The sequence below is a fragment of the Hypanus sabinus genome, chromosome 14, assembly GCF_030144855.1.
Source record: "Hypanus sabinus isolate sHypSab1 chromosome 14, sHypSab1.hap1, whole genome shotgun sequence".
In the NCBI taxonomy this organism is placed as follows: Eukaryota; Metazoa; Chordata; class Chondrichthyes; order Myliobatiformes; family Dasyatidae; genus Hypanus; species Hypanus sabinus.
Window position 1 is genome coordinate 47,574,087 of NC_082719.1, and position 26,301 is coordinate 47,600,387.

The window sequence follows — 26,301 nt, forward strand, 5'->3', positions numbered from 1 at the left end:
AGTATGATGACATACACAATTAATGTACTTTTACATATAACCTGTAACTAATTATTTAAGTGATCAAAAATGAAACAAAAGTGAACATACAAAAGATTACTGAAATATTATTGAAATACCAAATACACAACGCATACAAACAGAACTCAAGCTCAGGACTGAACCTGGATCTCTAAGCTGTGAGGGGGCACGGTAATATTGTGGTTAACATATTAGCACAGTGCTTCACAGTGCTACTGATCGGAAGAGTAACATTCAATTCCCGCTACTGTAAGGAGTTTATATGCTATCCCTGAGACTCTATGAGTTTCCTATGGGTGCTCTGGTTTCCCTCCACACTTCAAGGACATATAGGTTAGTGTTAGTAAGTCGTGGTATATTGGTACCAGAAGCATGGTGACGCTTATGGTCTGCCTCAGCATATCCTCGGACTATGTATCTCTACCTATGTATGTCTTATTATTGGTAAGACACGCGTGGAATGGTTAGTATAAAAATATTAAGCGATACTGACATCACTTTGCAAGTCGATGAGAAAGGATGGAAACTATGGTACATCTTCATAAAAACAGCCTGTTTTATAGCAAACGAGGTCTGATTGGGATCAGTTATCTATTCAAATCTGTTTCAATAATGCTTTGTAAAAAAACACAATATTTCATAGGCATGAATGTTTTCAGTTGTATAATCTAATTCTGTGCTAGGGAAGAAATAATTTTTCATATAAAAATTCATCTGCTCTGTGATTGAATGTACATGTCAATGCCTCTGCGCTAAATAGAACTAATTTCCAAAGCAACAACATTTCACGGTAAAAGCAGATTAATTTCACAAACAAAACTATATTAACAGGATTCTTAAGTACGTAATTTATACCAATTCGATAAGTTCATCCAAGTAATTACTTAAAAACTCACTGACAGGATCAATATTTGACTTTTAACCAGAAGCTTATAGTATCAGTATTTGCAGCTGTTAACGTAATTCTTTTAATTTTGCTTTCCCTTTTTAGGTCAATATTTGAAAATTGTGTGTTTTAGTTCCTGAATACTTGATTAGTAGGAATGAATTTTCCTCTTGGTCATCTTATTAAATTACTTTATATACCGCAATCAGTTTTCCATTTAACCTTAGAGGTTAAATGTGTTAACCTTTAGAAATTGTGTTAATTTGGTTTTGTTTGCCTTGTTTTAATGACATAATCCTTGTGCATCTTTTCTTTACACTCATTATAGCTCTGCTATCTTCCTACATACGAACTTCAGTAATCAGTTTCCTAATTTCCTTTAGATTGCATAACAAACTGGTGAATGCAGATTGGAATAAAAAAGCTAGAAATCTTTTGGAAGTATGTTTATTTCAAAACATAAAAACTGTAACGTAAAATGGCAAATGCTTGAAAGTGAAAATGGCAGCACTTCCAAATTTTGAAATTTGTTTGATATTACAGTCATAAGATGGTTTTAACTGCAGTAATGGCTTCAAAATCTTGCTTTTTTCAGTACATGTATGTGGGGAGTGAGCATTCATTTCAAATCCATCAAAAAAAGATCAGGTTCTGTGTGATACAATCACAATTAGTATAAAAATCTGTAGTCATACCTCCACTATAAGGAGTTCACTGTGTGCCTGGCAGCAGCTGCTCATCAGCAGAGACAAGCTGTCAGCACCAATCAAGAAGAAATTTTCTTCAGTAAACAGTCCTTATTTGAGAAAAGAGATGAATAGCTTATTATCAGAGATCTGGAGATGAATGTTAGCCTTTTGACAAGCCATTGAGTTGTGAAATAGTCTACCTTGGTTGCAAATAATCATTCTCTAGTTTCTTGTTATATAAAAAATACTTCTTTTAAATGAGAAGTTCAGATCACATTTTGTATTCTTTTCATTAAAACAATACCAACATAGATTATAGATTAAATATATTTTGCAAAACTATTTTTGAAGCTAATTCATTTTGCATGTTGGCATCTTTGTAAACTGAAAGGTAAATATCAAATAAAAAAAAGCATTTACACTTTTACTGTCCTCGTGCAACATCTAAGAAAATAATGCAGTGTGCAGCAATTCACTGAAGAAAGACACCATCATCAAAATGCTTCAATCATAAACCTGTCTATTTATTTAAGTATAAGGTGAGTCTAAACTGACTGGTAATACCATTAGTTAAAGATGGTAATGGTATTCCCATTGTCACAGGATGATGCATGTCAATAGTCTAGGAAACAGCACACAGGTGCCCATCAATCACCCACCCCAGCTGCAGAGCAAGAGGAAACATAAGGCAGCTCCGAGTAGGGGTTGAGGATTCTCTTAAGGTTTTTTGGGGGGGAAAGATAGGGATCTGGGCTAAATCCATGTCAAAGGATATAATGTTACTGAAGAAAGTGGCACAGAAGTGAACGATCAGATATGATTTTATTGAATGGAAGAGCAAGTAAGAGGGTCATGTGGTCCATTCCTACTCCTCTTTCTTGTATTTTTATATTCAGAGTAACTAGCGGCTTGAGGATGGAGCGAAGCCAATCTATCAAGGGATGGGATGGGTAAAGAGGGAAAGAGTTCAGAGGAAAAGGGAACGCCATGGCAGTGTCTCCCTCTGTAGGCCTCAGTCTCCACACCCCTGGGCTGACGCAAGTGCCAGTCTCTCACCAACCCAAGCGGTCACCATTAGCTTCCTCTCTCTTCCCGATGGAATTCTGATCAGTGACCAATCATGGGGCAGGAGATTATGGTTCAGACATAGGAGGGGTGGTGAGTGGATGCAATGGAGAATGGAGAGCATAGCGCCATTTAAACAAACAAAGGATGGTTAATCAAACAATATATTTACAATTTTACTCAAATATTACTGAAATATTAAATACAAAACATTTGCCATCTCTGAGTTAAAACTTGTTTTAGCTTTCAATTTGGTGCAGTTAGAGTAGAGCAGTGAAATACGCTCTAGGTGATGGCATGTTGTTTCCTCTGGGAGCCATTCCAAAGATGTATGGTTAGAGTTAGTGAGTTAGGCCATGTGAAGTTGGCACCGGAAACATGGTGACACTTGTGAGCTGCCCAGCACGTTCTTCACTAATTTAATTGGATGCAAACGATGCATTTCACCGTATGCTGTGATGGACAGGTGACAAATACAGCCAATATTTCAGTCTGTTTTTCTTTACTGAGTGTGGCACAGTGGTACAGCCAATCGAGCTGTGCCCTCAGACTGTCAGAGACCTGGGTTCAATTCTGATGTCTCCTCCATGATGCTTGTGTGTTCTCCCTGTGACTGTGTGGGTTTCTCCTGTTCCCCCAACACCATTGTCTTAAATCCCAAAACTGTGAGGTATTGATCATTGTAAATTTCCACTAGTGTGCAAGTGAGTGTTAAAATCTGGGGGGGGGGGGGGGGAGGAAGGTGTTGATGCAAAAGTAGGGAGAATAAAAATGGGAGTTGGGTTAGTGTAAATAGGTGCTTGATGGCCAAGACAGATGGTAAGTGAAGATTGATTATGAGCTGTATCTCTCAATGACTTCAAGTTGATATATAGATCTTATGGAAATACTATATTTAAACATCTTCTGGAAATCATATGCATCTCTGTAAAGTTTGGAAACTTTACATGGGATGGAAAAGCTAAACATTTCTAAGTTGGAGTCAGGAGAATACAGGCTGAGGGACTTCAGAAAGGTGTTACAGGAATAGAGGCTGAGGCAGCTTTGCCACCTGTGGACAGGTGAAGGAAGAGAGTGTGTGGGTCATCCGAGCCAGTGCCTTTTGTAATAAAACATTGATGTTATCTGACAAAAGTACAGAGGAAGGGCATTAAATGAGCAGCTCTTCCAGTGTTGGCACAGCCCAAGTGAAGGTCTCCTGATGTCCTTTTCCTCTTTATCATCCTGGAAAACATAGAGAACTGATGATGGATAGCAAGCGGTTCTCATCTGTAAACTTGATCTCTGCACCCACCAAAGGTCCCAGGGTTGAGTTAGCTCATTTAATAGAAGTGAAATAGCTGACACACACATCATGAGGAAGATAGGTTACAGGCATTTCATTTCCTTTGGATCATGGCAAGCTGAGAGAAGGAAGTGACACCAAAGCAGCAGCTATTTTCAGGGGTCCAGGCATGAGGTTTGAATGTGGGCATTGGACAGGCCTGTCACATAACGTAGAGTAAAGCTGCAGTAATCTGCTCTCTAAATATTCAAAACTTCAATGTTATCATGACCAAATCAATGGGTCCTGATGCCCACACTCCAAGCCCTGGCTCTTGCCCTTCCTTGAAAATCATATGGTTCTGTTCCAATTTCCTTGTAAGACTTACTGAGTTCACAGGAATATTTATTAACCTATTGTTCTATATAACATTGATAAACAAAGGGAATTAAAATGGTGTGGGAGTATTATTTGTAATTGCATCCAAAGCTATAGAAAATCTGCAGGTCTGGCAGCACTAACTTACTAAACATGCTGGAATATCTGTGCTTTTACTCAATTTAGTCTGCTAGCATTTGTGGTTGGAATAGATCATTAAAGTTGTAGCTTTTGGGTCCCCATGCTTCTGTCACTTTGGGTATTTACACATTGGCAGACTGTGCGTAAAAGAAACATTTCCTTGAAGGTATAATTAGTATAATGAAAGTGGTTAGAAATGGCATCTATTAAATGTGTTAGAACCTTCAGTAAATTAACCAGCAGCAGAATTTCAGATTAATGCTTTCAAATGCTAATACATTGAATACACAAAACATCAAGATGGTGAAAGCAGTAAGAAATGGTCAGTGATAAATGGTGACATGTCATTGACCACTTTGCTTGTGAACCAGTTGGTGAAGACACAGAGAGGCCTCTAGTGAAATTTGTTGCACACAAATGTAAATATATTTTGTGAGTCACAGTCCTGAGGGACATTCTGCACACCACAGTCCCAAGAAAACACCGGACTGCGTAGAGGAAAAAGGAGATTAAAAGAAGTGAGCAGGAGCAGTCAGCACATTTTGTGCATCACAGTTCCCGAGGAGACATTGGGTTGTGTGTAATATGCTGGTTTAAGATCATACTTTATTTCATTAATACAGTTATGCTGTTGGACATTTTATTTTCTGCAGATTTTCTCAAAATGCAGTTTGTTCCTTTCACTGCATTGGACAATCGAGTATTTCTTTTATTTTACTGTTTAAGATAATAATTCAGTTCATTCAGATAGGTTTGTTGAAATAGTCAATAAGCTTTGTCATTCTTTTTGGACAATAAGTTGCCCCAGAACATTCTAGAGGGATGCGGTTGGGGGGTGAGTAGCCATTTTTCTGGAGAGAATGCAAGAGGTTTTTGAGGAAGAAGGAGAAAGGGAAAATGGAAATGGAAATGGACAACAAATGTAGCAGAAGAACATGAACTCACTTGGAAGGACAGATACCACTGTCAGAATATCCTCATGAAGACAATGGTCTCACAGAGAACGTGCAGATAACTTCCAGTTAGCTACTTATCACACAGCCTTGGAGACAGTTCGATGATTGTCTTTGGACATTCCTTTGATATTTATTAATGTTTCATTTGGACTGTGCCTAGGCAGAATTGTTCAGTGCCAATAATAAACGAAGTGAAGCAAACTGGATTGATAATGCAAAGATTATGTGCACAGAGTAGGCTAAGAACATAAAAACATAAGAAATAGGAACAGGAGTAGGCCATCCGGCCCATTGAGCCTGCCCCACCATTCAATAAGATCATGGCTGATCTGTCCGTAAACTCAGCTCCATTTACCTGCCTTTTCCCCATAACTCTTAATTCCCCTACTATGTAAAAACCTATCTAACTGTTATCTTAAATATATTTAGTGAAGAAGCCTGAACTGCTTCCCAGGGCAGCGAATTCCACAGATTCACCACTATCTGGGGAAAAACAGTTTCTCCTCATCTCCGTCCTAAATCTTCTCCCGAAACCTTGAGGCAATGTCGAGTTATGTTAGTTTACATTCACAGTACTACCTAACTCAGTACAAGCCTACGGTGAGAGGGTTACATGTGTATAATTAGGCACTTTCAAGGCCCAATAAAAAGAAGTTAGGTTTAAGTAGAGCAGCCATTGTGGGTAATATCCATTGCATGAATGAACCAACGTTGGAGTGGCGAGTTGAGGCTTTGGCTCCTCGAGGCTTCATTGAGGAGTGGCATAGGCTGTGGGTAAATTTTAAAATTCATTATTTATTCTTTCTTTCTTTCTGATTGCACATTCAGAGCAGTGAGAGTGCTAGACAGGATACTGGAAAGCTCATCTTACAAGAATTGAGAAGGTAGGGAGACCACCAGTGTCCCTGATGACTACACCTTTGAGAAATGCATCCATCTGTAGCTTCTACCGCTCTGTGTTAAGGAGTTGGAGCTGGAACTGGATGAACTCCAGATCATTCATGAGACAGAGGAGTTGATAGACAGGACATACAGGGAGGTAGCTAAACCCAAAACATAAACTAATCGAAAGAAAAACACAGAGCTGGGGATAGCATGTAGCCTTTTAGTTCTTACTTCTGTGAGATACACACATATGACAATGTGACGTACTAACATGCCATTCATGAGCTCTTACATTAAAGCCAAAATGAATTACGTAAACAACAAAGAAAGCTGAATCAACCAATATATTTACAATGTTATTCAAAATCACTGAATTATTAAATGCACGACAAGGGGTAACTGGGTGACCATCAGGAGGGGAAATTTGAGAAAAAAATTCCTGGATCGTTTGTTGCCTTCTTGGCGCCAGGGCTAGGGACATTTCAGATTGAGTCGTCAGCATTCTTAAGTGGGAGGGAAAACAGCCAGAGGTTGTTGCCCACACCGGTACCAATTACATGGGTACGAGGGGTGATGTGGTCCTGCAAAGTGAGTTCAGGAAGTCAGGTGCTAATTTAAAGGACAGGATGTTCAGGGATATAATCTCAGGACTGCTACCCATGCCTCTTGCTAGTCAGACCAGAAACGGGAAGACCATACAATTTAACACTTGCCTAAGGAGTTGGTTCAGGAGGGAGGGCTTCATATTTCTGGACCTTTAGGTTCTCTTTCGGGTAACATGGGACCTGTACAGAAGGGACATTTTGCATCTGAACTGGAGAGGGACTAATATCCTTGTGTGTAGGTTTGCTAGTGCTGCACAAGGGGGTTGAGAAGTGTAGGGGGATGGGAACCAAAGCGCCAGAACAGATAGTGGAAATGTTGTGGAGAAAGATGTTGATAAGGCTATATGCAAAGTCAGGAAACAAAAGCTTGAACATGGTGGAATTAATGTTCTGAGCTGCATATATTTCAATGCAAGGAGTATTGTAGAAGTGTGGATGTGCTTAGGATATGATAGCATGAGGAGCTTTGTCATTGTAGCCATTAGAGAGATTTGGTACATGGGGAAGGACAGGACAGACTGCTCAATTTTCAGGGGTTCCATTGTTTCCGAGCAGGGGAGGAGGGGTGGCATTAATATTAAGAGAAAATGTCACGGCAGTACTCAGTCAGGACAGACTGGAGAGATCACCTAGTGAGGCTTTATGGATAAAACAGAAGAATAAAAAAGATATGACCACATTAATGAGATTTTATTATGGACCACCTAGCAATCCATGGGATTTAAAGGAGCAACTTTATAGAGAGATCACAGATTGTTCAAGAAACAGTGATAGCGGGTGATTTTAATTTTTCACATTTTGACTGGGTCTCCCATACCATAAAAGGGCTGGATGGGAAAAGGTTTATCAAATGTGTTTAGGAAAGTTTCCTTAGTCAGTACATAGAAATCCCAATGAGAGAGTGTGTGATCTCCTATTAGGAATTGAGACAGGGCAGGTGACAGAAGTTTGTGTAGGGGAACACTTTGCATCTAGTCAAAGTTATCATGGAAAAGCATAGGTCTAGTTCTTTGGTTGAAATTCTAAATTGGAGAAAAGCCAATGTTGATAAAGAATGTCTACCATTCCACGCTCAGCTCACATCTTGGAAAATCTGATCACGTTGCTGTCCTCCTATCTGTAATTAGACAGAGACTAAAGAGCAGAGCTCCAGACATTAGGACAACAAAGAGGAGTTTGTGGGAGGCAGAGGAGTGGTGATGGGATTGCTCCAAGTGGACAGGGCCATGTTCAAAGACTCATCTAGGGAGCTGAATGAATACACTATGGTTGTAATGTACATCAGAACAACTGCATCCAGCCCAGATGGAGTACCTGATGAAATACTAAAGACCTGTGCTGATCAACTGGCTGGAGTATTCACTGATAACTTTAACATTTCATTGGTTCCTTATTCACCTCTGGAACATCTATGCAGCAAAGATATGTACACCAGGATGATCCTTAACGACTACAGCTTAGCATTCATAGAAACATAGAAAATAGGTGCAGGAGTAGGCCATTCGGCCCTTTGAGCCTGCATCGCCATTCAGTATGATCATGGCTGATCATCCAACTCAAAACCCTGTACCTGCTCTCTCTCCATACCCCCTGATCCCTTTAGTCACAAGGGCCATATCTAACTTCCTCTTAAATATAGCCAATGAACCGGCCTCAACTGTTTCCTGTGGCAGAGAATTCCACAGATTTACCACTCTCTGTGTGAAGAAGTTTTTCCTCATCTCGGTCCTTAAAGGCTTCCCCATTATCCTTAAACTGTGACCCCTCATTCTGGACTTCCCCAACATCGGAAACAATCTTCCTGCATCTAGCCTGTCCAATCTCTTTAGAATTTTATACGTTCCAATACCATCATCCCCTTAAAACTAATCTATACACTCCAAGACCTTAGCCTCAATACCTCCTTGTGCAATTGAATCCTGGATTTACCCACTTGCAGACCTTAGTCCATTCAGATTGGCAACAACATCTCCATGATTTCCAACAGCACAGGTACACCACAAGGCTGTGTGCTTAGCCCCCTGCTCTACTTGCTTTATAGTAATGACTGTGTGGCTAAGCACAGCTCCAATGCCATATTTAAGTTTGCTGACAACACCACTGTCATAGTCCAAGTCAATCACCGTGATGAATCAGTGTGTAGGAGAGAGATTTAAAATCTTACTGAATGGTGTCATAATAACAACCTTTTACTCATTGTCAGCAAGACCAAAGAGTTGTTTATAGACTACAGGAGAAGGAAACCTAAGGTCCATGAGCCAGCCCTCCTTAGTTTAGGAACTGTAACTTCCTTGGTATTATTATTTCAGAAGACCTATCCTGAGCTCAGCACAAGTGCAACTCCAAGGAAAGCACAACAGCGCCTCTACTTCCTTTGGACCTTGCAAAGATTTGGCTTGACATCTAATCCTTTGACAAACTTCCATAGATACATAGTGGAAAGTACATTGACAGCAGAGACAAAATATCATCACGGGTGTCCTTCTTGTTTCCAGTGGCTGCTTTTCTGTTCTCTGAATAACAGAATGGACTTCATCCTTCTAGAGGCACAGTGGACATTTTCTTCAACAACTCCCAGAAAAATGGGGGGAGCAGTACCAACCACTATACAGGCTTTTTGTCACCCCATTAAAGCTCTAGATTCCATTGGTCAACAGGTACTGTAGAGCTTTGTCCAAAAATAGTACTCTCTGAAGAAATTCCTCTCCCTCTTTAGCTTGCATCATGATGACATGCACGCCATGATTATAACCAATACATGCTGAGCAGATCCAGGCTTGTGTTCAGCAATGCAATGCCATTCCCGTGAAGCCTTTCTCAATTTTTCTGCAATGCTGCAGCTCACTTTCAAGAGGACTTTTGCAGTGTGGATTAATCAATGAAACCATTCAGCTGCCTACAGTCCAGAATGAAGGATATGCTAATCCAGTAGGTGAGTTGCCTGTTGAAAATAACACTTGCAGTATAAAGACTGAGCTCCAAATTATTATCAATTCATTCATTGAAGCATACGAGAGGGTGGATTTCACATTCAACATTGCAGGGTCTTTGGAAATGAACCCCCAATACAGTACAATATCCTTCAACAGAATCCTGTGACAAAATCCTGGAAAACATCAAATTCATCCTGTACCATGGGAGCTGCCTCTCAGCAAAGGCAGGCATCTAATGAAATGTGTCATCATTCAGAATACTATCACAACCTTTGACTGTGTGAGGAAAATGCTGTCTTAGGATTCTGATCTCAAACCCAGCACAAAGCCCATGGTCTTCAAGTCAGCAGTAATCCTGTTGCTACTAGATACTTCTATTCTTACAGCATGCACCTTAGAGTACAGGAGAGATAATACCAGCAATGGCTTTGTAAGATTCTCCAAATCCACTGGTGAGATAAACAACACAACATTTTGTTCCTCTTTCAACCAGTATCTCTAGCTTCAGAGCACTCGCTGCACCCAGTCAATGATAATTGACATGCCACACCTGTCAACAGACTCCTAAATCAGGCACCTATTCCCAAATATGTCATTCCAAGCCTACTGAGTTCAGAGAAGAAAAGGGCATCTTCAAAGCCTCATTAAAAAAAAAAATAGCTTCTCCACCAGCTATCCTTGGACTGGTCAAAGTGGAAAAGGAGCATTCAGGCTGCTACTTTGTACCCTGAATCCATGTATAGGGAACATAAGTAACAGAAGAGCTGAGAATTTCCTAACTTATCCCTTCCAAGAACATCCTGTACCACTATGGTAAAGTTTAGGTGTAAATTCATAATGATTTTATGAAAGATATAGGAGCAGAATTAGGCCATTTTGGCCCATCAAGTCTGCTCTGGTATTTCATCATGGTTGATCCAATTTTCTTTTCAACCCCAGTCTCCTAACTTCTCCCCATATCCCTTCATGCCCTGACCTATGAAGAATCTATCAACCTCTGCCTTAAATGTACATAGAGACTTAGCCTCCACAATTGCATGTGGCAAAGAATTCCACAGATTCACCATACTCTGACTAAAGAAATTCCTCCTCATCTTCATTCTAAAAGGATACCTCCCTATTCTGAGGATGTGTCCTCTGGTCTTAGACTCTCCCACCATAGGATACATCTTCTTCACATCTACTCTATCAAGGTCTTTCACCAATCAATCATTTCAATGAGGTTATTCCTCATTCTTCTGAATTCTAGAGAATACAGGCCCAGAGCCATCAAATGCTTTTCATACGACAAGCCATTCAATCCTGGAATCATCTTCATGATCCTCCATTGAATCCTCTCCAATTTCACAGCATCCTTTTCAAGATAAGGGGCTTCACCAGTGCCCTACAAAGTCTCAAAATTACATCCTTGCATTTATATTCAAGTCCTCTTGAAATGAATGCTAATATTGCGTTTGCCTTCCTCATCACAGACTCAACCTGCAAATTAACCTTTAGGGAATCCTGCACAAACACTCCCAAGTCCCTTTGAACCTCAGATATTTGTATTTTGTCTGTATTTAGAAAATAGTCAACTCATTCATTTTCTCTACCAAAGTGCATGGCCATACACTTCCCGAAACTGTATTCCATCTGCCACATCTTTGTCCGGTCTCCTAATCTGTCTAAGTCCTTCTGTAGCCTCTCTACCTCCTCAAAACTACCTGCCCCTCCTCCTAGCTTCATATCATCTGCAAACTTTGCAACAAAGCCATCAATTCCATCATCCAAATCACTGACATATAACGTAAAAATAATTGGCCCAACACAGCCCCGTGGAACACATCTAGTCACTGGTAACCACCCAAAAAAGGCCCCCTTTATTCCCATTCTTTGTCTCCTGCCAATCAGCCACTGCTTTATTCATGCTAGTATCTTTCCTGTAATATCATAGTTTGGAAAGCAGCCTCGTGTGTGAAACCTTGTCAAAGATCTTCTGAAAATCTAAGTACACAACATCAACTAATTCTCTTTTGTCTATCCTGGTCGTTAATTTTTCAAAGAATTCCAATAGATTCATTAGGCAGTGTTTTTCCTTGAGGAAACCACGCTAATTTCAGCCTATTTTATCATCCAAGTAACCTAAAAACACACCCTTAACAATCGGCTCCAATATCTTCCCAAACATTGAGGTCAGATGAACTGGCATGTAATTCCCTTGCTTCTGCCTCCCTCCCTTCTTGAAGATTGGAACGACATTGCAAATTTCCAGTCTTCCAGGACCATTCCAGAATCTAGTGATACTTGAAAGATCATTACTAATGCCTCCATAATCTCTTTAGCCATCTCTTTCAGAACCACGGAGTGTACACCATCTGGTCCAGGTGATTTATCTACCTTCAGACCTTTCAGTTTCCCCAGAGCCTTCTCTCTAGTTATGGTAACTTCACACAGTTCATAACCCCTGACACCTGGAACTTCCACCATACTGCTAGTGTCTTCCACAGTGAAGACTGATGCAAAATACTTATTCAGTTTGTCCACCATTTCCTTGTACCCCATTATTACCTCTTCAGCATCATTTTCCAGAGGTCCAATATCCATTCTCACCTCTCTTTTACACTTTTGCTATTCTCTTAAATATTACTTGCTAGCTTACTTTAATATTCCATCTTCAACTTCTTCATGACTTTTTAGTTGCTTTCTGTTGGTTTTTAAAAGTTTCCCAATCCTCTAACACCACTAATTTTTGTTCAATTATACGCTCTCTCTTTGGCTTTATGTTGGATTTGATTTCTCTTGTTAGCCATGGTTGTGTCATCGTGCCTTTACTTCTTCCTCTTTGGGATGTACTGTATATATCCTGTGCCTTCCAAATTGCTTCCTGAAATTCCAGTATTGCTGCTCTGCCGTCATCCCTGCCAGTGTTATTTTCCAATCATTTCTGGCCTACTCCTCTCTGATGCATGTGTGGTGCGTGGCCAAGTGGTTAAAGCATTGGAATAGCGATCTGAAGGTCATGAATTCAAGCCCCAACCGAGGCAGTGTGTTATGTCCTTGAGCAAGGACCACACATTGCTCCAGTCCACCCAGCTGAAAATGGGTATCAGTAAAATGCTGGAAGTTAACCTTGCAATAGACTGGCGTCCTATCTGGGGGGCAGTCTCGTATTCTCAGTCACTTCACGCCACGGAAACCAGCATAAGCACTGGCCTGATGAGCCTATAAGGCTCGGGACCGACTTTAACTTAACTTAAGCTCTCTGATGCCTCTGCAATTCCCTTTACTCCACTGTAATACTGATACATATGACTTCTCCTTCTCAAATCTCAGGGTGAATTTGATCAAATTGTGATCATTTGCCCCTAACGGTTCTTTTAGCTTAAACACTCTAGTCAATTCTGGTTCATTGTATAACCAAGAATAGCTGATCCCCTAGTTGGCTCAAACACAAGCTGCTCTAAAAGGCAATCTTGCAGGCATTCGAGAAGTTCAACCTCTTACAATCCACCACCAACCTAATTTTCCCAAACTACCTGCATACTGAAATCCTGGTGATGATTGTAACATTGTTCTTTTGCATGAATTTTCTATCTCCCATTGTAACTTGTAGACCACATCCTTACTATTGTTTGGGGTCTGTATATAACTCCCATCAGGGCCATTTTACCCTTGCAGTTCTTTAGCTCTATCCACAATGAAACAACACCTTCCACCCCTGCGTCACCTCTTTTTAAGGATTTGAATTCATTTTTTAACAACAGAGCAACGCCACCCTCTTTGCCTTCCTGCCTGTCCTTTTGATACAATGTGGATGTTAGGCTCCCAGCTATATTCTTCTTTCAGCCATGATTCAGTGATGCCTATATAATCGTTCATGCCAATCTGTAACTGTGCTACAAGTTCATCTACCTTGTTCTCTATACTGTGTGCATTCAAATACAACACCTTCAATCCTACATACACCCTTTTCGGTTTTGTCCATCTGATACACTGCAACTCATCCTGTTGACTGCAAGTATGCCCTATCATCAGCCTCTCCTTGCTAGGAGTCTCACCACACATTGTCTCGGTTTGTGAACCAAAAAGGATGTCATCAATCACCTCACATGCCATAGAACTAGAGTGGACTGGAGTGGAGAACAGGGTCCACCTAAGACAAGTAGAATACAATAATGTCAGGGAGTAAAGCCAGCTATATTGCCAGCTTATGGTTGCCGTACTGTGAACTTTTAAGAAAATAATATATAAATTTATGTCTTACAATTGCAGGTTCAAGATGTTATTTTCCCCCATTCTGCTAATTAGCTCATTAACGATTCCACCCAAGGCTAAGATATGATGAATCGTCTCTTCTGTAAGGTCCCAGAAAGTTTTTAGTTTCCCTGAAGCCACATCCCTTCACAAAATTCATTCAGGTGAGGAATAACAAATTGGAAAAATGTGGAGTATTCTGAGGGAGGGAAAAAGCAACTAGCAATTAATAAATAAATTGGGTACAAACTGCATCGTCTCCTTTTATGTTTATACCATATCAGTGTATTGATATGACATAATGATTAATGTATGATTTTATTCCTCAGCTCTGATTAGATGTAATGGGATAGTTTTGAGCTGAAAATACACCGGAAAGCAGCAAAGCTTTCATAGATGTGTTTAAGAAATTGCTACAGAGCTTCATTTACACAGTCCCCTACCTTTTCTAGGGTTACTTACCCAGAAATGATGGAGTGCCTGCAAGACAGACACCCATATATAGGCAGCTATACTGAGAAAATATGTAAATAGTTTCAAACTGACTATCCATCGTTTATATCATTATTTGTGCCATAATTTCTCCAGGCAGCGGTGATGATTGTTTGCCTCTGACATTGAATTCATTATGTTATTGGTGTATGGCTCATTTTAAATTTAAAAGGCCCAAAAGCCTGTGCAATCAACATTGAGCAATCAATAATGCAATTGATAACAGTACCCACAATTTATGTCACATTTCTACTGGAAATAGAGGCCAATAGACGGTCAGCTGATTGGGCAGTTTGTTGCAGACAATTGTGTCTCCACTTCAGTTGTTTTCACCTTGCAAACCTAAATATATTACTCAGAATATTACTCAGGTGGCCTAGACACAGGAAAGCTATCAGGATGAGGGACGTGGCTGGCAGAGACCCTTCCATACCTAAGTAGGGTTTCAATAATCCTCTGAGGAGGTATGAGGTGGCTATGATATCTTTATATATAATGAGTCTGATAACATGTCACACGTATTATAGACCGATGTCAGTATCAAAGATACATGCTCAGATTACAACCACTGAGATGTGTCTAGGGATAGATGGGTTGACACTGTAACACACCTATAATATAAAAGAGGATACCAGAAGTTTTTTTGGATATATAATGAATAAAATCAAGGCAAGAGTGCATTTCAGACCGATGGAGAATGGTGCTGGAGAAGTAGTAATGGGAGACAAAGAAATGGCAAATGAATTTATTAAGTATTTTGTGTCATCTTCACTATGGAAGAAATTAGCTGCATACCAGAGAGTCAGAGTGAGTGTAGTTGCTATTATTAAGGAGAAGCTGAAAGGTTTGAAGGTAGAAGTTGGGGTTCCGTGGCAGTGTTGTATCTAGTGCAATGCTGTTACAGCTCAGGGCATCACAGTTCAATTCATGAAGGAGGGAAGCAGAGAAAAGGAAATTAAAGGCTAGTCAATCTGACTTAAGAGGTTGGGAAGTTGGAGTCCATTATTAAGGATGAGGTTTCGGGGTACAGGAGGCACATGATAAAATAGGCCAAAGTCAGCATGGTTTTCTTATGGGAAATCTTGCCTGAGAAATCTGTTGCAATCCTTTGAGGAAATAGCAAGCAGAATTAACAAAGGGGAGTCTCAGTGGAAGTCTGACTTGGATTTTCAGAAGGCTTTAGAGAAGGTGCTGCACATAAGACTACTTAACAAGATAAGAGCCTGTGGTGTTACTAGCATGGATAGAAGATTGGCTGACTGGCAGGAGGCAGAGAGGGAATATTGACAGGCTTAGATAGAATGGATATGGATATGCTGTTTCCTATAGTGAGGAAGTGTAGGATCAGAGGGACGTCCATTTTGAACAGAGGGTCATGAATTTGTAGAACTCATTGCCACAGACATTTGTGCTGGCCAAGTCATTGGGTATATTTAAAATGGAGGTTGATAGGTTCTTGATTGTTCAGGGGGTCAAAGGTTGTGGGGAGAATGGGGCTGAGAGGGGTAATAAATCAGCAATGATGGAATGGCAGAGCAGACTCACTGGACCAAATGGCAAAATCCTGCTCCTATGTTTTATAGTCTTTGGTCTGACAGAGATGAAGAGAAGTGAGCAAGCTTTTTAAGGACGAGACACAAGACAAACTTTGTCATGTAAACGTGGTCGATTTGAAGCTGAAAATTGATCATAAAAAATCGTGCATCCTTGCATGTGTGATATTTTATTTTCACACAAAGTGTATGCAGCAGTGAGGTCAATCACCATGTTGATGTCACTGTTCAGGACTCAGATATATATATCCACTGAAGGAAGTACTTGTGTGTGAGTGGAAAAGCAGGATTTATTGGAGGGAAGTTCTGCTTGAACAAGAGCTGAATGGTTAGTTCTTGTCTCGGCTGATTACTTGTAAATTTGTGCTTCTTGCCACATATTGTATATTGTCACACAACTCGCAGATAACTCAAAGCCAATTGTGTACACAAGGAAATCTGCCCTCACAGCCATGCGAATAACTAGGATCGACATCCTGCACAGTGTCATTGCAGTCTCCATTCAATGTTTTGCAGAATACCTGAGCCAAGTTCATATACACTGGTGAACTGATTTAAATAAGATGCTAGATCTGAATTTCTGGCATAGTTCCCCTGTTATAATTGATGGGAGAACAATAAAAATGACTGAAAAACCTGAAAATGTTGCTCCATTGAAACCTATTGAATATTGAAAGACCGAGATAGAGTGAACGTGGAGTAGGAGTTTCCTGTGGTGGAGGAGTCTAGGGCCAGAGGGCACAACCTCAGAATAGAAATGAGGAAGAATCGCTTTTGCCAGAAGGCGTTGAATCTGTGGAATTCATTGACAGAGGTGGCTGTGGAAGCCAGGTTATTGAGTATATTTAAAGCAAAGTCTGATATGTTCATGCTTAGTAATGATGTCAAAGGTTACGTGGCGAAGGCAGGAAAATGAGGTTGAGAGGAATGGTGGAATGGTGGAGAATTCTTGATGGGTAAAATGGCCTAAGTCTGCTGCGTGTTATGTTCTTATGATCTTATGGCCCAGTAATAAAAACAGCACAACAATTTTAAATTAGCAAATAAACACAATATAATGAAATTAAAATCTGGAAGTGATGATGTTCTTCTGGTTAATTAGGTATTAAAAGATTCCAAAGGTGATTAAGATAAAGTCATGAGCTGCATTGTCTGGTTAGCTGGCTTTTAATGCAAGCTATTATTTTGGCAAATGATTTGAAGCTCATTGTTGTAACAAACACTTCGAGAATCATTAAATCTCTGAGTAATTTAATTGGCACCAAACACACAATAAAGGAGAATCCACACAATTTTTTCTAGCTGGTGCTGCAATTAGTAACCAACAACAACCAGTTGATAAATATTACTGATGTCACATCTGTTTTGCAGTTTGCATGTTGCTGGAGATTGTCTGACTGTCTCCATTTGAATAGGATGATTTGTGGCATAGAGATTTTCCTGGATACATAATCAGGTCTTCTACCAAACCTTATTTGCAAATTTTCTGCGATTTCATCTAGAGACTACTTTGGTGTAGTTACGTTTTGAAATTATCTGTATAGATGGCATTCATAGCACCGTACATTTGACAAGAATAAATCAATTACCATTGTAGTTTACTAGCTCAAATCCTCTTGATATTCAAAGGTGTTACTATTTCCAAGATTACATTATTCATTTAGGCTTTACCATTGAAACAAAACTTAATTGGACCATGTATCATATGTTGAATGATACTTCCTGACTCACCATAAATTTGCATGTCAAAAGCGTGATGGGATGTTCTGCTGATGCCTGAAGATTGCTGCTCTGACAACTGTCATGAAGCACAACAGCAGCCAAGATAAAACAGCTTCACACTGCAGTTTCACTCACTGGGCCACCAGTGCACTGTGGCTGTAGACCACACACCCACCAAATGACCAGCCAAGGTGTTTTCATTGATCGCAAGTTTGTGGAAAAGGACAAGGTCTCAGCTGTGCTAGTTATGTTCATGTCCCATAAATGTGAAATAACTGGCAAAAGAGGGAAAGGTGAGAGAGAAGAACTTCAGACTGTTGGCTATTTGCTGTACGCTGTTCATTCTGATAATTGTTAGACAGTTGTATTTCTGACATTCTTCCTGGACAAGTCATGGAGATCAAATTCTGGAAGACCAAATCTATTTTGTTACAATTATACATGGTGCGGGTGGATAAGGTGCCCTGTTTTAGCTAATAAAGGATTCAGTAAAATCAAAATTAATCTAAAGGAAATTCATCAGGAAGAGAGGGTTGCCCTTTCAAGAGGGATTAAGCAAATTTCGTCTGTTTAAAATACAAGGTATACTGTAGGATCCTGAGTCAAAATGCTGAGGTATTTTCACTAGTGGGAATTTCTCAAATGAGGAGACATTGTTACAGGATAAGGAGCAAGGTGCAGAGAATTTTTTTTTCCACAATAAATGATGAATCCCTGGAATTGTCTACCCCTCAGGATTTGGGACACTGGATCATTAGAAGCACTTAAGGTGAGGATTCTATTTTGAATAATTGGGGAATTGACAGTTATGGAAAACTGGCACAGAACAGTTCAGGCCAGTATATGTCAACCATGGTCATTTCGAAAGGTGAGTTAGACTTGAGAGGCCGTACTCCTGTTCCTATTTTTTTGTATTCTTAACCATTTCTTCCACCTGTTCCACTCAGAGCATAATTTTCCAATATCTCAGTTCCACTAATTTCCCAAATGGATCTTCAATTTAAACAGTCAGAATGAATAAAATCAACGACTGTTAAAAGTATTAACTTATTCACCACTTTATCTAGATCAGGTGTAGCTATGGGCTTAAGTTACACCTGTGCTTTTGCAGGATATGTTGAAGACTGTTTTATTTTCAGTCCCACTCTAGCCCACGATCTCTATCCTTCTTCCAGTTCATCGACAACTCCAATGGCGCAACATTTATATAGAACTTCAAAATTTCATCACTTTAGCAGTCAATTTCACAAGATCCATCTCTGACTCTTCCTTATAAACAAACATGTACTACAAGCCAACTCTCACAGCTATCTTAATTGTAATTCCCCTTCCCCTACCTTCTATCTAGCCTTCATACTGTTTCTCTGTATCCATTGCATTTGTTCCAATATTAAGCCATTCTGTAAGAGTGCCTCCAAACTGCCTTTCTTCTTCCTTAACTATGGCAATTCCTCTATCTTAGTAGCATTTCATCTTTTCCCTTTGTCTCTGCTCTCTCCCCTCTGTCCTGGACAGAACATGAACAGAGTTGCTCTGATCCTCACTTATTAACTCACCAGTCTTCACATCACTATATCATCCTGCCAGCTACATCAAGATTCTGCCACAATTTTCCTTTGCTTACCTTATCTGTATTTTGTAGGGATCGCTCCCTTCACAACTCCCTTGTTTGCTTTCTCATCCCTGTTTATCCCTCCCACACAATCCATGTGCTCTTACCTCTTCCCCCCCAAATTATCCACACAGTTTTCCAGATGAAGCGGCAATTCATTTGAACTATTTTGTGCTGTATTCAGTGTTCACAATATGACTTCCTCTACATTAAAGCTTAGATTTATTTGTCACATGTACATTGAAACATACAGAGAAATGCATCATTTGCATCAAATTAAACCTGCAAGGTTGTGTTGGGGGCAGCCCAGAAGTTCTGCCAGGCTGCCAGTGCCAACGTAGCATGCCCACAACTCACCTACCCTAACCGTACATCCTTTGGGATATGGAAGGAAACCTGCACAGTTACAGGGAGAATGTACAAACTCCCATCTTACTGTTGGCACTTTAAATGTTGCGCAAACCACTATGCTACCGGGCTGCCCCTAATGTTGAAGAAAGCGCACAGATTGGGTGTTCACTTTGTGGAGCACCTTGCTCACGAACTTCCAGTCATCTGTCACTTCAATTCACCGCCCAACTCCCGGTCTGCCAGCGCTCCCTAAACTGCGAAAACAGGACCTACTGCGAGCTTGAAAGTCAACACCTCATCTTCTGCTAGGGAGCTTTGCAACCATCCAGGCTCAACACATGATTTAATACCATTTAGAAAGCATGTTATTTCCTCCTGTCTGTATGAGGAAATTATTCCTGCCTGCCATCCTTCTTCCTTTTGCTCTCTGTGTATGTCGCAGTGTGCCGGAGTAAAATTGGGAACAGATTGCCCAGGCATATCCCACCTGCCAAGTCTTCATTCTAACAGAGACGTTCTCCTGGTTTCACCCCCTTTTCATTGCTCCCTTAATTAGTATTAATTTTCCCTCTTTCTCCGGTCTGATGAAGGATCCTTCGTCTGAAATGCTGATTGTCAGAATCTGAATCAGGTTTAATATCACTAGCATATGTCATGAAATTTGTTGCTTTGTGGCAGCAATACATTAAAATATACAATGCTAAAAACTATAAAGTACAATAAGCAATATATATAAAAATAACTTAAATAAGTAGTGCCAAAAGAGAGGGAAAATACTAAAGTACTGTTCATGGGTTCACTGTCCTCTCAGAAATCTGATGGCGGAGGGGAAGAAGCTGTTTCTGAATTGCTTCTGCCGGGCATACTTTTATTTCCAACATTTCCTGTTTTTGTTTCAGATTTCCAGCAACTGCAGTTCTTTGCTACTCTCAGCTCCAGACAGAATAAGGAAAGAGTTTATTGATTCTTAACTTACACCCACCCATCCTTATCAAGTACATCATTCTTTGATGGAGCAGGCTTGGTGGATCAGATGGCTTACTCTTGTTTCTATTTCTGAAGTCCTTTGATATTTTTGTTTCTGTAACGTTCCCACCAATCACATCTTTCCCTTCTAATCCTTATCTACTTTCTTCAGGACTCACTCTCTTCCTGCCTCCCTGTTTCATTCATCCCTCTCTACACAAAGGTCCTCCTCTCCAACCACTTTCCCCTTCAACCATAAGCTTCATCTCCTCCTTTGGCACCAACCAGAGACCTAAACAGTTGTCTATTCTGTCTGGGAGTCTGTGGCAAGTGGTGTTCTGTAAGGACTTCTGCTGTTTGTGATATACACTCAGTGGCCACTTTATTAAGTACACCTGCTTCTTAATGCAAATATCTAATCAGCCAGTCATGTGACAACAACTCAATGCATAAAAGCATGCAGAACTGATCAAAAGGCTCAGTTGTTGTACAGACCAAATATCAGAATGGGGAAGGAAGTTTAGTTGGGCATTTGATGACTAATTTAATTAGTTTGGTACAACATCCTGGACTGAAGGCCCTCTTCTTATTCTGTCCTATACTTTTTTCTATGTGAAGAAAGCTCCCAGATGAAACAGAGATTCACATGTAGATTATCCCAACTAATCTATTACATTCAGTGCTCTTCATATGTCTTCCTTCACACTGGTACAGACTAAGCATCTGACTTGCTGAACACCTGTGCTCAGTCTGCAATGGCCCTCTGCAACTCTCAGCTGCAAGCCATTTTAAATCCCCTTCTTTTTCCCACACTGTTCTGTCCATCCTTTGCTTCCCCCACTACCAGGGAGTAGCTAAACAAACTAGGAGACCAGCACCCATATTTCACCTGAGTAGTCATCAATCCAATAACATGAACATCAAATTTTCCAATTTCATGTAACCTGCTCCCCTTCTGTCCCTTTCTCTCTCAGCTTTTTATCCAACTGAGTCCTCCCACATATACCCATTTTTCAAAAAACATTCCTCAGATCCTCATTGCCCAAATTCTTTCCTCTCCCCCCTTATTCCATCTGCCCATTGCTCACGCACCTCCCACTGGGTCCCTCATTTCCTCACCCTCCCCGCAGTTCCTCTCTTTACTTCCACACTTTATCTTCCTTCCCTATGAGATGCCATCATCTGTGACCCTTTATGTCCACTCATCACCTTCCAGCCTCTGTCTCTCCACCTTTCCCTCCCCCAACTGACCTCATCTGCTAATCTCCTCACCTGGATCCACCTATTGCTTGCTAGCTCTTCTCTCTTGTGTCTCTCTCTCTCTCTCACAGACACACACACACACACACACCCTTACACTCAGTATCTTCTTTCTCAATTTTCTATCGGTTTGAAGGGCCTTGGCTCAAAATATAACTTGTCCATTTCCCTCCATGTACACTGTTTAACTCACCAAGTTCCTCCCACAGCTTGTTTCTCACTTTCAGTTCTTTCATGTATACCTTAGTAATTCCATGAATTTACAGTGGTCTTTCTCAAGAAGTGTTAACCAATGATGTCAGAATATAGAGTAACACTAAAGAATTTATCTGGTGTAATGGTCACTCAATTCCTGGGCTGTGCTTCATTGAGCTACAATATTACACTCCAAACATTTCGCCATAGTAGACTTAGATTCCCAAACTGCAAGACAAGTTATGACAAATGAAGGAAGCAAAAACGTTGGGAAGTGTACGTTTTACTCTAACTCCTACAAATTTGCAGATGACACTATCACAGTGGGATGAATCTCAAATAATGATGAGTCAGCGTACAGGAAGGAGATAGCTTTATGAAATGGTGTTGTGACAACATCTTCTTCAATGTGAGCGAAACAAAGGAGTTGATCATTGACTTCAAGAAGTGGGGCAGAGCACATGCTGCTGTTTACATCGATGGCGTTGATGTTCAGAGTACTGAGAGCTTCAAATTCCTAAGAGCTATCCTGGTCGGACCATACAGTAACCACGGGCAAAAAAGAGAATTGGTACCTCTATTTCCTCGGGAGGTTAAAGATTTTTGGCATATTTGACCCAAACCAATGTTTATTGATGTACCATAGAAAGCATCCGTGGAGATCTATGGAAAAGGGTATAGTTGATGTCTCAGGCCAACACTCTTCATTAGGGCCAGTCCTAATGAAGGGTCTCGGCCCGACAAATTGACTGTACTTTTTTCTATAGATGTTGCCTGGCCTGCTAAGTTCCTCCAGGATTTTGTGTGTGTTGCTCGGGTTTTCAACAACTGCAAATTTTCTCTTGTTTGTGATAGAAAGCATCCTACCTGGATTCGCCATGGATTGGTCTTGTAACCAGTCTGCCTGTGACAGTGTGAACTTGTAAACACTTGTGAACACAGCTCAACATGTCATGGGAACCAGCCTTGTGACTCTGGAATCTGTCTGACTTCTCGCTGCAACTGTAAAGCTACCAACATAATCAAACACTGCAGCCCCCTCAGGCATTCTCCTTTCTCCTATCTTCCACGGGGCAGAAGATAAAAACGTAAGCAAGCATGTACCACCATATTCACAGATAGCTTCTATCCCACTGTTACTGAACAGAACCCTTGTCCCCAGATTTTACAATTTACTTCCGTATATCCTTGCATCTTATTTCTCTTTCTCTGTGACAGTAACGTTTTATTTGCATTCTTTTATCGTATTCCTTGTGCTACCTGTTAGGGTCCGGTCCGAAGCCCGCCTTCCGGGTCTTGCTCCGGCCCACAGACTCCGGACTCTGGGCCTTGCAGCCAGCCCTCCTGTCACCCAGAGCCATTGAATCATCTTGGCTCAAGGAGGTACACCTGTCGCCTATTAGGGGGCAGGTGTTTATAAGGGGTTCTGGGACTGAGCCTAGTTGTGGGGGGTGTTCTCCTCCTCTGCTGCTTTAACCTGCTCAGTACCTGGTCTGCTGGCTCTGAACCCTGCTCTGCATCTGTTCTGTCCGGTTGGTCTTGTTCCCCTGCTTCTCTTGTCTGCGCTGGTCCTGTTGTTCTGCCTTATTCGCCTTGCCTGGGCTGTCACACTGTCGGTTGCTTTTCCCAATTTACCAATGTATCACGGTAGTCCTGCTGCTCACCCTGGACCCAGCTCCCTTCTGTTCCCTTGCCTCTGTCAGGTAAGCCAGGCTGTTGCCGTTACCCCTTATGTGGTTCTGTCCCTTGCCCCTGTTGGGTAAGCCAGGCTGTTGCCATTACCATTTGGGTAGGTTCTGCCCCTTTCTGCCTCTTGCCTCTGTTGGGGAAGCCAGGATGTCTGCTGTTGCCTGGTGGAGGGACTCTGTTCCCTTCCTACCCCTCACCTCAGATGGGTTGTGCCCAGCACCTGCCCAGGTGTCCGCACCTTGCCAAGGCCTCTGTTTCTCTGCCTCGGAGGCGGTCCACCCATTGCTCCCTACGGGTTGTGTCCGCACCTGCCCAGGGTTCCGTGTCTTGCTTGAGCCTCTGTGTTCCTGCCTGGGAGGCAGCCCTGCCCAGGAGTTATTTGCCTGTCCCAGGGGGCTCTTCTGCCTACCTGAACTCTGGGATCCTCCTGCCTCGCCTGACCTCTGGGATCCAGCCCCGCCTGCATTACCCCCTGTGTGCCATGGCATCCCCATCCTGTCCTATCCCTAGTACTTCAGTGCCTGCGTCCTGCATTTGGGTCCATTCCATGTCCACTCCTGACACTACCACAATGCACTGTGTAATGAAATATCTGTATGGATGGCAAGCTTAATACATGTGACATTAAAAAACCAAAATACCAAGTGGAGAGGGGTTCCCACCTATTCATTAACTCTGGACTTCTGTCCAACCAGAGCAGTGATTTGATTATTGAAGGTATATGGATAGCTAAGATATTCTGCAAGGTCCTTTTACCCACCATTTCAAAAGTTGCCTTAATAACTATCTGATCTATCACTGTGGCTTGCAAGAAGCTATAGGGCATCAGAAGATGTTTGAGCTTCCACTGCAACACATTTATTTGGTCTCTGACAGAGTCTATAGTGTGACTGTTTCATGGTTCTTACTGTGCTGTTTGATATATTCTGTTTTGTTGTGTTCTGTGTGTTCTGCAGAGCATTGTGCACATGTTATGTTGACATTGAAATGTGTGGTGACACTGGCAGGCTCTCCCAAGCATATCCTTGGGAGTGTTTGTTGATAATGCAAGCAATGCATTTCACAGTATATTTTGATGTGATTGTGACAAATAATTCTGAATCTGAATCCAAAAAACTAGCAATTTAAATGTTCAAATACCCATTTAGCATTTCCAGACACAATTAAAGCCTATTGTGTGTTTTTAGAAATTTGATATTTGTTTTCATTATTTCCAAAGAAGATCCTACACTATAGCAGCAAAATTAGGAAGTGTCAAGATTAATAGTAATGATGATATTTCCATCACACTGATGTTTTGTGTGGTGACAATCCATATACAAGTAGATGGTCAACTGGCTCACTGCAGAGTTGGGGACCCACCTGCCAGATCAGCTGCCTGCAACTTCAGCTGACTTCACCTTGTAATTACGTGAAGACGGAGGAACTTCTTGACTTTACCAAACTCCCAGGAATAACACAACTTAGCAATTGCCTTCAGTAAAATGAAAGTCAATACCCTGCCACCTCACAAACTATACAACTGCACAATTGACCTCCTCCTGGTCACCAACCATCCCTGAAGTTATCTATTCTTTCTCTCCCCTACTAAGACTCAATGTATTGTCAAAGCACTACATCATGGCTTCATTGAACTATCCTATACCTCAGCCTGTGTAGGATTCTTCTCTGTCAAAATGAAAGATGGGGATCTTCATCCCTGCATCAACTACCGTGGATGGAACAAAATCACCATTACGTTCCGCTACCATCTCCCCTTGATAGATAATGCATTTGAAACACTCCACGGGGCCCAGATCTTCACCAAACTAGATCCATGGTGTACGCATAACCTGATCCACGTCCACCAGGGGAATGAATGGAAGATGGCATTTGTAACATCCACTGGCCACTATGAGTGCCTTTCAGACTTTCCAACAGTCCAGCCATTTTCCAAACCTTCAACAAAGTGAACTTCTGAGACATGTTACCCAGGTATGTGTTCATCTATGTCTACAGCATTCTCAACTTTTCCAGGAATCCCCAAGATCACATGTGTCACATTCATTCAGTCCTTCAGCATCTCCTGCTGTAGTGTAAGTTAGAAAAATGCCAGTTCCACAACTCAGTCATTTCCTTCTTGAGTTATGGCCTTGCACTTCAAGGCATAATCACGGACCCAGAGAAAGTACACACCACTATTGCATGTATCCATCCATGGCCCCTCAAACAGCTACTGCATTTTTTGGGCTTCTCCAACCTCTACCATCATTTCACCTCCATCACCAAATCACCTATTTTACAGATAACCTGGTCTGCCACAGCAGTCCAAAATTTTGACTAGCTTGGGAGATCATTCACCACCATTCCCATTCTCTGCCATCTGAACCCCTCTGTATTGGTAGAGGTTGACACTTCTGAAATGG